A 13103-nucleotide genomic window follows, 5' to 3' on the forward strand; every position below is an offset into this window, starting at 1 on the left:
TCTCTTCATCATTTTTATTATTATGTATATGATATTTAGGAGGTGAGGTAGTGCATCATAAACTAAAGGGATTAACCCCTCATTTTGTTGACTTCAGGTTTTAAAAGGAAAATATGATATTCCATGTTCTATATGAAGAAAGTCACGCTACAATGTGGAAAGTCTTTAAAGTGGGACAGAAGATTTAAGCTTTAAACCTCTGTTTGCTTTAATGGGTGTCACACAGCTTACCTCTTTGAAGACAACCATCAGGAATGAAGATTTAGGTTTCTGAATATTTCATGTGCTACACATCCTGACACACATTGTCACAAAATTGTGCCAAACTGTGCAGTGTGTGCCAGTATCCTTTTGATTCACAGTGCTCTGGCTTCTAATTTATGTTGACAGTCTAGCCTTGAACGAATATAGCTTCATCATCACCAGCATTAGAAAGATCCATCTCTGCTGGCAAATGCTAGTTCCTTTCTACATGAAGGAGACAGTTCTACTCATTGATAGGTGCCATTAAAAATAATTATTTGAGTTGTAAAAAAATCCTTTCCCAAGACAGTATCTTTCATGGGAGGGAAGAGTATGCTTGTAGGTGGTTGTGTGACTTGGTGTTTCCCCATCTTTAACTTTTCATCTCTTTTCATAAAAAATAGAAATAAAATAAATTAAAAAAAAGGAAAAAAAAAAAGGGAATAAGAAGAAGAGAAAAATAGAAACAGATTACAGATTTGGGAACTGATTCCAGTGAGATAGGTTTGTTACAAAAGCTAAAAGACTGTCATCTTTGTCATGAATAATGTTTGGTAACCTTGTAAAAACCTCCAAATCAGCAAGTGGGAGGATTCTTCTTGTGCAGGTAGAACTGTGTGCAATTTCCATGGGATACTCCCCCTTCCCAGGCACTGCACTACCCCTGGAGAGGGGCAGGTACCAATCTACAGCAGGCAGGATGCTGTCAGCAATTGGGAATGGGCTGGGTTGTCACTGCTGCTCAAAGCAGCAGGCAGTGCACGGGGTGTGTACAACATACACAGGACTTCCCTCTTTGCTGATGTTTCAATAACACTAATTCTCCAACAGGTCTAAGCCTATGAGAAAGCAAAAATAATTTGGATCATTTTAGCCCCTTCCCATCAAGGTGAGATCCATGATGAATGCTTTCTATTTTTTGGTTTTTTTTACTTTAAATCTGTATTTACACAAATATCCCAGGAAATAAGATGTTTGATCTCCATTGTGCAGGGAAGAAAAAAACTAGAAAGGAAACAAATGAAGTTTGGGACAGATGTGCTTGAAACAAAGATCACATCACAGTCACTGGAAAGGTGAGAAAGAAGCTGACACTTTCCTTATGAAGACAAAGAAAGAAATGTGTCCTTACTTTAAAATGTATTTTGTGGGATTAGGAGACACTGGATGCTGATACAATTTCACATACCTAGTGCAGAGCTGACTAGCCCGATAACCCTTTGGAAATGTGTTTACCACAGGGGGCTTTTTATAGCTTTTCTTCAACTAACAGAGGGAACAGGCAGTTCCCTAGTTTAATTGAGGGGTTTAGCTATCTTTTTCTCCTATTACATTTTTTTTTAAGGTGGAAAAAAAATTAAGTGGGTATTTTTGCTTTAAAAGTAGGAAATTCAAATGCATGTTGACATTTCCTGATGATGTGCAGTTATATATAGCACATGAGCGTGCTTTGGGACAAAGAGATTGTCTGGCAGCAGGTGCTGTGGAGCTCTGGACAGCACATGTGGAGCTGTGACAGAGGGTGCACAAATGGCCAAACAGCTGAGCACCAAGAATGTCAGGACAGGGATAAAATGTAAGCTTGAAACATGTTTTGCATATGCAACAAGTATCTGACAGGAGAGAATTTAAGGTCCAAGTACAGAGTTATGCATCAGGGAATACTAGTTCTAAACCTAACTTTGACAGAGATTTCTTGTCGGATTTCGTTTAATTCATCTCTCTACTACCTGTCATTTTCTGCATAAATTCTGAATGCATTGCCACCCTTATCCTAATATTCCCATAATAACAGTAATAATAACAATAAATTTTTCACTGTTAGGTTAAAGACAGTCAAAATAGCAGAGTGAGTATTCTTTTTCTAGTTAATAATTATTATTCTATTTTTATATTGAGTTTCATTTAAAGAAGGTATAACGAATGCTAGGTACAGTCAATGAAGGAAAGGTATATCAGATTAGCAGTGATAAAATTCTAGGTCTCTTGCAGTCAGTATTAGACTCAGACAGCTCCATTGGCAGTGGAGAATCCCTTGACTTTTCCTTTCTGCCAAAAACAATCACCACCATCTAACTTAGCTAAAGCATGTATTTTTCATAGCCTGGGATCTCAGGTGAGGTTGCTTGTATCTATCTTAAGCCAGATATGCTGGGCCACTTTGAGACATAAATATCTGCTCCCACTTCCTCTGAAGGAAGCTGGCTTAGCACTTTCATAGTTAGGTTTGTAAGTAACTTAACTTTCCTTTTTAGTTAGGCTGTGGCAGGTCAGGACAGAAATTGTCTTTGTAAAGGCAAGAGTCACTGATCTACTGATACAATTTTCTACGAGTATATGACTACACTGGGAGTGAAGTAGTAAAACTGTAAATCTGATCATTGTAACAACAATAACAATTACCTGATCTGCAAAATAATAAAACTTTGCCACTCCCAAGGCAGAACGAGATTCAAGTTAATTTTTAGCCTTTCAGTCAAATGTCTGCCCACGAATTCAAACCAAAATAGTAAAATACCATCTCACATTAACAGATTGGTAGGCAAATGTAGATTTTAATTTCTTGGGAGTCCTTCAATTTACACTGTAAAAGTGCTTTGGGTCAAAAGACTTGCTGATAAGAACACAGAAGACAGAAATATGGATTGGTACAGAGATAGATAGATAGATTGGTCGATCCTCATGAAAACCATTATTCTCAATGACAGAAATGCCTGAGAGTTTTCTGTGACACTCTATTATGTTTCCTCCATTATGGCAGTATAGAGCACTATATTCTGGGCAGAGTGTCTACCCATTTCATTTTCAAGTGTAGCCATAAGTGTGCATCCAGCCCATTCAATACAGTGTTGTGCATAATATTTCAGCTTTATGGACAGAGGCTTGAGGTAATCAATTATGAATGGCTTGGACGGCGTGATACATAAGGCTGCCCCCACACAGAATGGAACTAGAAAAAGCATCCAGCAGGGTCATCAGCTGGAGCTCTTCTCAGGAAGTTCAACATCGTAATTTGGGACTCTTAATTCAGGCTTAATTTAGTCACACCACATGCAGGGGAATGCAGGCAAGGCTGCAGAGAACTCAGAGAACTGCAGGACAGAAATAATGGTTTATGTGCAGGTTTCAAGCAAGGTTTGGGATTTTGTTATCATTTTGTGAAGTTGACAAGCTGTAGTTGATAGCTGCTTAGAAATTCTTTGAGGTAGAAAGATGCTTATTTGGCACTGACATTTTCTTGAAAATACCACATTTCCCCCAGTTATTTCCAGTAAAAAAAAAAAAAAAAAAAAATTCAAAGAAACAGGGTGAGAACAGCAGATGTTGAAACCTTTTAATAATGTCCAATTTTATTTGTACTGGGAGAATAAATTTAGCTTTTTCAGATAAACTCTACCATGTGTAGACTGGTACAAGAAGTTTTGGTGGCTTTTGCATGAAGTAAAACACCTCTGTGACTAATGTACATGCAGCTCTTCCTAGAAATGCAGGCTGTACGAGACCTGGATTTCTTATTAGGACTGTTGTGTAACGGGGATCTGCGAGTACTCAGCTCACAAAATCAAAGCAGTTTTTCTCCACAGTGTTGTGGATAACAGTCATATTTAGAAGCTGGCAGGTTATGCAGTCATAAAAATGAGACTATTTTTGGCAGCAGGGATGTTCTGATGCTCATGGGAATGAGGTGTTTTGTTGATAGTTTTCCTCAACCAGCTACAGAGACTGCTGGTGATGAATAGGTCATCCACTTGGAGACATTTGCCAGAGCTGTGGATTTCATGAGGCGAAGTTTAATTTCAAAGAAAGTTTTCACTGTCCTCATAAAATGTGCTTGTTCTTCAGCATGATTTCATTCTAACTGATAGGCTTGGGCTTCAAATAAAAGTATCAGTGCATTAGTAATATCCCTGCAGATAACTTGTCAAGTGACCACCCACACAAAATAAGGGTAGTCAGAAGTCATGGCTCCCATCCATGGTGAACCACAGAAGATACTGTAGGTTGTCATTTCTGCTGCCTGTGCATTTTCATGGTTTCTTTGAATCAGACTTCTGAGCTTTGGAAACATACAGCTCATGGACACAAAAAGACACAGTGCAGCATAGTCATGTAGCTGCTGAAGGTTTACAGTACTGCCAGCCAAATAAACAGAAAAAAATTACATGAGGTGCTGTAGTGTCTCATTCTGTCTAGTAACAAGGGACTACAGAAACCCCCCCAAAATTCAGAAAAAGCCAGTTTATCACTAGATCTTCAATTTCTTTTCTCTACATACAGAAAATAAATTTAATTTTAAAATATGAAGGGAGAATATTTCCAAAGGTGGAAAAACCCCTTGCTTGAGAATTTTGCACCTATTTGTTTCAATCCACGAATATGAGCCAGGAAGAAATTTCATTACCTCTGCTACTGAAATGCCCACTTACCTTCTAGTCGTATTTTACTATGAGGAAAGCTCAATTTTCCTAAATCAACTGCATGATCTGTTGTACAACTTTTCTAGGGAAATAGCTTTGCTTTTTTTTTGTTTTTGTTTTTTTTTTTTGTGGATAGAAGTGAATTATTTGATATAATAAATGGTCTGGGTTTGTACTTGGAAAGTACTCTTTATCCTTTTGTAAAATGGAACCAGATAATAGATAGCTTGAAGCAAACCAACTGAATGCATCATAACTTCATAAAACCACACAATGAGAACTGTGGTGTATCTTCTAAAATTTCACAAGTAGTGATACACTTTCCCCCAGTGACACACACATAGTCAACAACCACCTATCTGGGTAATCACATGTGGAAGAGATTTCTAACTTTTTTTGAAGGGTAAAAGATAGTAGAAATCAGCTGATATGAATAATATGAATACTAAAAGATTTAATGATATAGGATTACTGTAAATGTGCTTTACAGGAAAAACACTGTTTAGAAGCAGGATATAATACTGGAATATGTCAGTGACTGCCACTTCACCTATTGCACAAGGAAAGCATCAGCTCCACTTGTTGAAATTCCTAGATTCTAAGAGACACAGGGATGGGGGTTTAGTGCCAGTTTAGTTAAGAGCTGGCCAGTTAATTAGTTAGTTAGGCAGGCAGGCAGGCAGGCAGGTAGGTAGTGAACTAGTGGGCCCCACAAGAAGAGAAAGAATCAAAGGATACTTATCATAAAATTATTCCAAACTCTGCCTTTGAAATTCCAAACTGTATTTGAATCAACACTGCTGTGGTTTAATACAATGCTTTTCCCTGCAGTCAAGGAGAAAATGAATAAAAGGTTAAGGCTGCTGCACCCATGCATCTTGGTTTAGTACAGCAAGACATCCTGATCAGTATCCAGCTCTCCCTCTTCTTAAGAGACCATCCAAAATCCATTTAGCAAAGGCTCTAAGAACATTTGAACTGTCATTCTCAATTCTGAGAAAGAAGAACTACTCCAGGAAAACTCTGTTCCAGTGTGGAGGAGAAAAATGATCTGCCTGGGAATGCCATCCAGAAAAGGAGAGAACACAGATGGCTAGACCAGGTAGGCTGCTAAAGCCAGCGGGAAGAATCAAACCAGAAAGGAAAATGGACTTCATAATAAATAACTTTGTCTGTACGTGACTCCCAAATCTGAATAGCCCTCATATGAACCGGAAAAACCCTAATTTCTGTTTTTCAGATGAGGAAGTTCATAACAGGATGTCAAACTTCAGACATTGTTTCCCCATAAGACACACCGTCCTTAAAAGGGAACTATACTGATCAACTTGGTCTGTCCTCTGACAAACTAGGGATGTGCAGCTCTTGTGTGCACAGGTGCTATGTGAAAAGTTTGGCCTTCCTCTAGCAGTTTTCCTTGCTATTCCTACTGTGTAAAAGCAATCTTGGAGGGATGTAGAACAAAGCTGTTGGCAATAAAGCTTGCATTTAAACTGAAGCATAGCAAGAACCACATAGTAAAGTACAGAGCAATGGCAAAACAATCATTAATCACTTTTATTTTCTGAAGCAATACACTATTGTTAATATAATAAAAACATATGGTTACTCTGATAGAATACACAGACTGGAAAGCAAAAAAAAAAAAACCAAAACCAAAACCAAAACATTTGTATGGCTTCAGCCATAAGAGTTTTTTCACTATTTGCTTAATTTTAAGTTTGCTCCAGGTTTAATGCTAGACAACTTATCCTTGCTGGTTTCTCCTGCTGTCAGCAGCTGCATAAAAGTCAGCTTCTTGTTGTCGAAAAGTCCAGGGAGAAATGCTATGGTAGTTGTTCCAAGCTAGATAAATTTATAGGAATTTCTTCTTCATCTTTAAGCATTCTCTAAACACCTCCAAAAAACAGTGAAAGTTTCAGCCTGAATGGAGGCACATGGCTGTAGTCATAACAAATGATCCGCAACTATATATACAATGCAGTTTGTGATAAGCACCTGGCTTCACCCTAGAGCTAGTTTCAGAAAGATGAGTGTCCTGCACCATGTTCTCTTTGCCATTTGCACCTATTGACTAAAATGTTACAATTCAGACAAAAGTACATAATTAAATGCAAATACCACAATAAAAAAGAAACTCTCTCCTACAGAACTGCTTATTTTCTTAAAAATCTCTCCAGTTCATCTTACAAGATGAAATCCATATTAAGATGCATTAAAATTATATCACTTGTCACGCACTGAATCCACATATTTTTTTGGATGCAGACCTTTGTGTTTATAAAACAAGTCTGTTTGCCTTTTTCACCTCTACATGCACTTCACTAAATTTGTGTCCAAGTTTCATTGTTCTTGGCAATTACTTTTCCTACCTACCACTCCCATTTAATGTACTTCTTAAGAATTAACAGATTCCAAGTCTATGAGCAATCATCATAGCTTGACCTGCTTGTAGAAGCTGTAGGCTTTGAACTGGTGATATATCCACTCTGCAACTTCTGAGCTGGAGACATTTTAGAAAAATTATCTAGCTTTTATTTAAAGACTTCAGATGATATATATATATATATATGATATAATGTTCAGTGCTTCATAGGAAAGCTATTTCAATGGCTAGCTGCTCTGTGTTAAAAAGGAATTCCTCAATATTAGTCTGGATTTGTCTTATATAAGCCTCCAGCCACTGTACACTGTGAAATTTCTGCCTGTTACAGATGTCTGTATTTTAAGAAATTTATTCCACACATACCTAAGAAAGTAATGCAATCACCTTATTTTTCTCTTGAATAAACAAGATAACAAGATACTCTCTTGAATAAATAGAAGTGGGCATCATCAGAAAATTATTTCACAAATGCCACACAGAGAAAGGCAGTAGGAAATCACAGTATCTACACTTGCATCTCCCAATCCTTATGCTCTGCTTACATATAAGAAATTCACCATTATATTCCCAAAAATTGCACTTAGCAGAAAGCAATTTCAATCAATTATCTTTCATCTGGTTTTCTCGGTACCTTTTTCTTAGTCACTGCTTTTAGAAGTTGCCCTCCAGTTTTGTGTAGCTTATTGACTTTATTTTTAACTGCACAGACTTTGCAGAGAACAGGGATACTGGTAAGAAACTACCCTTTCATTGTTCAGTACTGCAGTGTGTTGACCTCGGCTGGCTGTCAGGTGCCCACCCAGCCACTTTGCTGCTTCTGCTCCTCAGCAGGACAAGGGAACAATATAAGATTAAAAACTGATGGGTTGAGTGAGATCTCTCACCAATTACTGTCACAGGCAAAAGAGATTAAAATTGAGGAAGAATAATTTAGTTTAATTCCAATTGGAATCAGAGTAGGATAGTGAGAAGCAAAGGCAAAACTAAGCACACCTTCTCACGACTGCCACTTCTTTCCAGGCTCAGATTCTCCTGACTCCTGTACCTCTGCCCCCCGAACTCCTGAGTGGGACACGGGGATAGGGAATGGGGCTGTGGTCAGTTCACAATGCTTCAGGTCTGCTCCTGTTTCCTCCTCATGCCCTTTCCCTGCTCCATTGTGGGGTCCCTCCCATGGGATGCAATACTCCATGAACTTCCTCAACAAGGGTCTTTCCCATGCATTACAACTCTTCCAGAGCTGCTCCAATGTGGGTCCCCCACTGGCTGCAGCATCTTTCAGGTTACATCTATTCTGCCTGCACTGGGTAATCTGCCCCCCAGATATCCCCCCTCACCTCTGCAAAGAACGTATTTTAAAATTATCATTAAAATATACATTCATCACACAGTCTACACAAACCTCACATACATTGATGAAGAGTATTATCCACCAAATTTGAACTGGTATCATGACTGCACCAATGCTGGTGGACAACACATGCACACCACATTCTTTGTCCCTAGAACACATTACAACTACAAAACAGTCCTCACAAATATTCCATTTTCTGGTAATATTCAGATCAAGGTTTGCCCATTACCTCTCTTGGTTACTGCCCTTTTCTCAAATTCTTCCAGAGCCCACGTGTGGCACCAGAAAAGACTGTGGTGTGTTAAGCTGATCTGATCTCACAGTAGCCACCCCAGCAGCTCCTCTGCTGCCAAACCCTGCCAAATAAATTGAATATAAATACTCTTTCTCTCTGTGTGTCATCTACAAATTTAATGAAAAACAATTTCATGTTTTGTCTCAGTAAACATACTAAAAATCATTAACCACATACGTATTAATTAGGTCACTTTGTATTCTTTTTGTACTTTAATTGTCCTCTCAACTTTGTGACAAATACACATTGTATTCATATCTGTTCATTCTCTCTAGATAACTAAGAACTGTATCTAAAACTTCTAAATCACAAATCAATTTTGTGACAAGGACCAGCTAATCATCTTTCTGGAAATTCAATACTTTTTGTCATAAAACTTTGATAGTGTTTCTTCAGACAGCTTTTGTGCAACACAATAACACTTGATACAGGTGATTTAACTCACTGTGGATAACAAAACAGAATATTGAAAATTATCCTGAAGTATAGGGACATATTCTAACTGGGAGACTCATTAATTTTTTGAAACTGCAAACCTCTCTGGCACAGTAAGAATGGACAAAAGAGCAAAGACTGGTTTTTTTACCTTTTTTCCCCCTCCCTTCATCTCCTTAGGAGAAGTTAATTTTCACAAAGACTTTTCAGAAACTGTGCTTGAGGTAGAGGAGGTTGCATAATGCCCACAGTAAACATTCCCTTCCTTTTTCAGTGAAGGGTCTTAGCAACACAGAATCCTTGTCTGAATGCATCAAAACCCAGCAGCATTGGCACTGTTGAAATAATAAGAGTATGGCAAAAAGAAACCAAGAAAAAGTTTAATGATCCTGACACCAAGCTCATATTTCTGGAATATAGTTGGTAGGATTTTGTCCAGGTATCTGCAACAGTCCATCCTTCCTTTTCCTCATTGTAAGCATCATCTTCTCTTGATACTGTGCCAGTGCTCTTATTACTGTGACGAGCCTATGACCTGCATGTTAGCCTATGAATCATGATGGATTTGCAATCCCAGTGTAGGGTGTCCTTGACATTTATCTTTTTCAACAAAATGAGACAATACCATTTTTCTCCATCATGAGTGCTTGTGCCAGCTGACCTGCAGAGAATAGGGAAGAGGCTGGCTGTCTCTCAGTATCAAAACATTAGCCAAATCATCAGGCAACATGAATTTCTCTAATTTTGTTGCTCAATGCCAGCCTTGGATATGCTACTATACATTTAAGGATACACTCATAAAGAACAGTTTCATTTCCATTTTGTTTATATGAAATTAGAAAATATTTCTATAGTATGGAGAGCAGCAATCCTCTGTTTCATGCTGGATTAAGGAATGTTTCCTATTTAAGGATATCTTTTCAAATAGCTGCTTGTTCCATACATTTCAGAGTTTTCAAAAGAAACACGAGTTCACTGTTACTGGCGTCAACTCAAGTTTCAAAAATAACTTTAAAACCACTGGTGCTGCTTCTACAGTGGTAACCAAAGGTAATACTTTGAAATAAAATATTCTATTCGAAAAGAGAATGGTGCATTATTATTCCAATAGTAGGAAATATTACACTCATTAAGAAGACTAAGTTCTGAAAGTCTCTTTGTCACATCCATTCTTACTGTAAATGTGGATCAGAATGACTTCATACTGTGCTCTCAATGGTTTGGGTTTTTTAAGGTAAATGAAGGTATTTTAATTTCAGATGTGTTGATTTTTCTTAGTTCTGATCCATATACTATAACCAGAAAATTACACTGGAACAAGAAATAGAAGTATTTATTGTAGAGATGTTTAATATAGGCAGTAAATTCAAGGCAATACTATGAATAAAAACTTAACAAATCTAGATCTTTAAAAACAGACTAAGTATAAATATCTGAAATATATTCTGGCAGCCTCATTTCACCAGGCTCAAACTGCAGCTTTATTTTTTTTTTTCTGATTTCAAACTGAAGTTAGTAGAGCTCTTAAGTGAAACAAAAGAGCATTTAAACCTAGGTACCAGACTGTCATTAAGTCTTTGGTGAGTTAAACATCTGTACTCACCATGAGTACAGAAAAAGAACAGGTCCCTGCCTCAAGTAGCCTATAACAGTACATAAAATAAAGATGCACTTCATCCTGACTAGCTGGTCAGTTAAGGAAACATAATTCCATCTTTCACAGGACTTCAGGAAAGTTGACAGAAACTTGATTTTTCTCTCTTATCCTTCCTCTCATTGAACAAAATATTAATTTTGTCCTTTGGTATAGAAATACATGCAAAGAAGTCAGCTTTTGCATGAACAAGCCTCTGTGTCCATCTGTAGGCACTTGTCAGTCGAGAGAGTCGAAGATATCGAGCCTGTTATTACGACGCATCAGGGAAGACGGACTATGATCTTAGCTTGTTTGAGGGTATGTGTTTGCCGAGGCAATGCCAGTAGAATGAAAAATAAGAGATCTGTGTTTTAGTGTGTTTCCAACTTCTATGTTGAGAAATTGTAACAAAAAACCCAAACATAACTGTGCCGCAAATAAAAAGTGACACTTTTTGGTTTTGCCTATGGAAAAGAATGGTTTCCCATTTTGATTGTATTATTTAAAATGAAGGTAAAATCTCTTCCACTGGGGTAGCTTTTACAAATAAACAAACTTAACTCTTGCAGCTTTTTGTGCCATATTATTTTTGCACTCTGAATTAAATTATATTTTATTTACTTTTAGTTTTATATTTCAGTTGGCGTGTTAATTTTTATTCTTTGGTTCTTTTAAATTTTTAAGTATTCAAGTTTTTGTTCATAATAATATTTCCAACCACTTAACTTTTAATTACGTTTCCAGTTTTAACTGCACATCATTTCACTTAGGTCAACTTTCTTATGCATTTTGGATTTCTTTGAAGGGCCTTTAGTTCTGAAATAAATCTGCTTCTTTTTATTTCTTTCTTCCCTTGTAAATTCTGCTCAATTTATCCTAGCCAGTCTGGTTCTGATTTATGTTTCATTTATTTACATTTCATTATTTTCACCTTTTAAACTTCTTTTCACCCTGTGATTTCTCATTTTCTGATTCTTTTCAACTGCTTACAAGTACCTCCCCCACACCTATTAAAAAGTCTTGGTTTTTATTGTTTTAGCTTTTTTCCCCCATACTGAAAGAAGTCTTCCTTCAAATATTTTTCTTTTTCTTTTAAACATACTTTATTTTATTTTCACCTTCTTTGCGTAGTCCTTGTAAAATCAGTTGAAAACTGATGCTCTTTAAAACATGGCTTGTGATTTTCCCATTATGTTTAGCACCTAGGATAGCTAGATATTCTATAACTAACACTTTGAAATGATCTAGGGTTTTATTGATGTCTCATTTTACAAAAGAGAAAAGAGGGTGGGAACACATCGGACTGCTATGTTTCTTCTCACCATCTGACTAGGTTAAAAATGAAAAAGGAAATGAAGATCTGGTTTGCTCTGTAGTAAGACTAGCCCCAATATGGAAAGAAAAAAAGGCCTTGTTATAAAGGGAGATGACTGATAAAAATCATGATGGAATATTGAAAATAACATTAAAGGCAACATTTTGGCTCTAGTACTTTTTTTTCGCAAGCTGTTAAAAATGAGACAAAAATGTAACCTTGTTCTCTCTTACATTTCACACATTTTGGAAAAGTCCTTTTGATTGAGACAAAAGTCTTATCTCATATTTCTGCTTTGCAAATATATTTTCTGTCTCAATACTGGATTTTATTAACTATTTCTGAAGTCTAATAAGCTTTTCTTCTGTACATAATACTGTACTAAATTTCCTTTTACATTTCAGTTTCACACCATTTGAGAAGCGTATAGCTTTTAAAACTGAACCTGGCAATGCAATGGTAAACGCGCATTATGTAGCATTGGACGAAAATGTTCAAACAAAAGATCACATTTTACAGGATGCTAAAGTGATCCCTTGTTTTTTTCAGATTTTACTTACACAGTGACATCTGGAGAATTCAATTACTTTTACAGGAAATTCCTGTTCTCTATATTCTGTTTATTCTAGCTTGTTTTGTTTTGTCAGAATCTGTCTCTCTTTGATGTAAAACTGGTGAATTATTTAAGCATTTTGATCTGTAATCTCTATTGGCACGACAAGGTGTTCCCAAGACTACACTACACATTGAAGTTCTATTGCTTGGGTATGGAAACATGACTTATCCAGCCTTCATGTCATGAGGCAGAAGGGTAACTGTGTGTTGCTAACAAATCATTACATGAACTGCTATCTTTTGCAGGGTCCTGTAATAAAGTACATTGTTTTATACAGGATGACTCCCAAACTGATTCCACATAAATTGCCTTCCCTATTCACAACACAAAGCAGAGATGAAATCTGACTCATTATTGTAATTTGATCAGAAGTACCTGTCCAGACCACACAGTGAAATGTTTCTT

The sequence above is a fragment of the Pseudopodoces humilis genome, chromosome 5 (assembly GCF_049639895.1).
Source record: "Pseudopodoces humilis isolate 2021_Gansu_Grassland_sample_001 chromosome 5, ASM4963989v1, whole genome shotgun sequence".
In the NCBI taxonomy this organism is placed as follows: Eukaryota; Metazoa; Chordata; class Aves; order Passeriformes; family Paridae; genus Pseudopodoces; species Pseudopodoces humilis.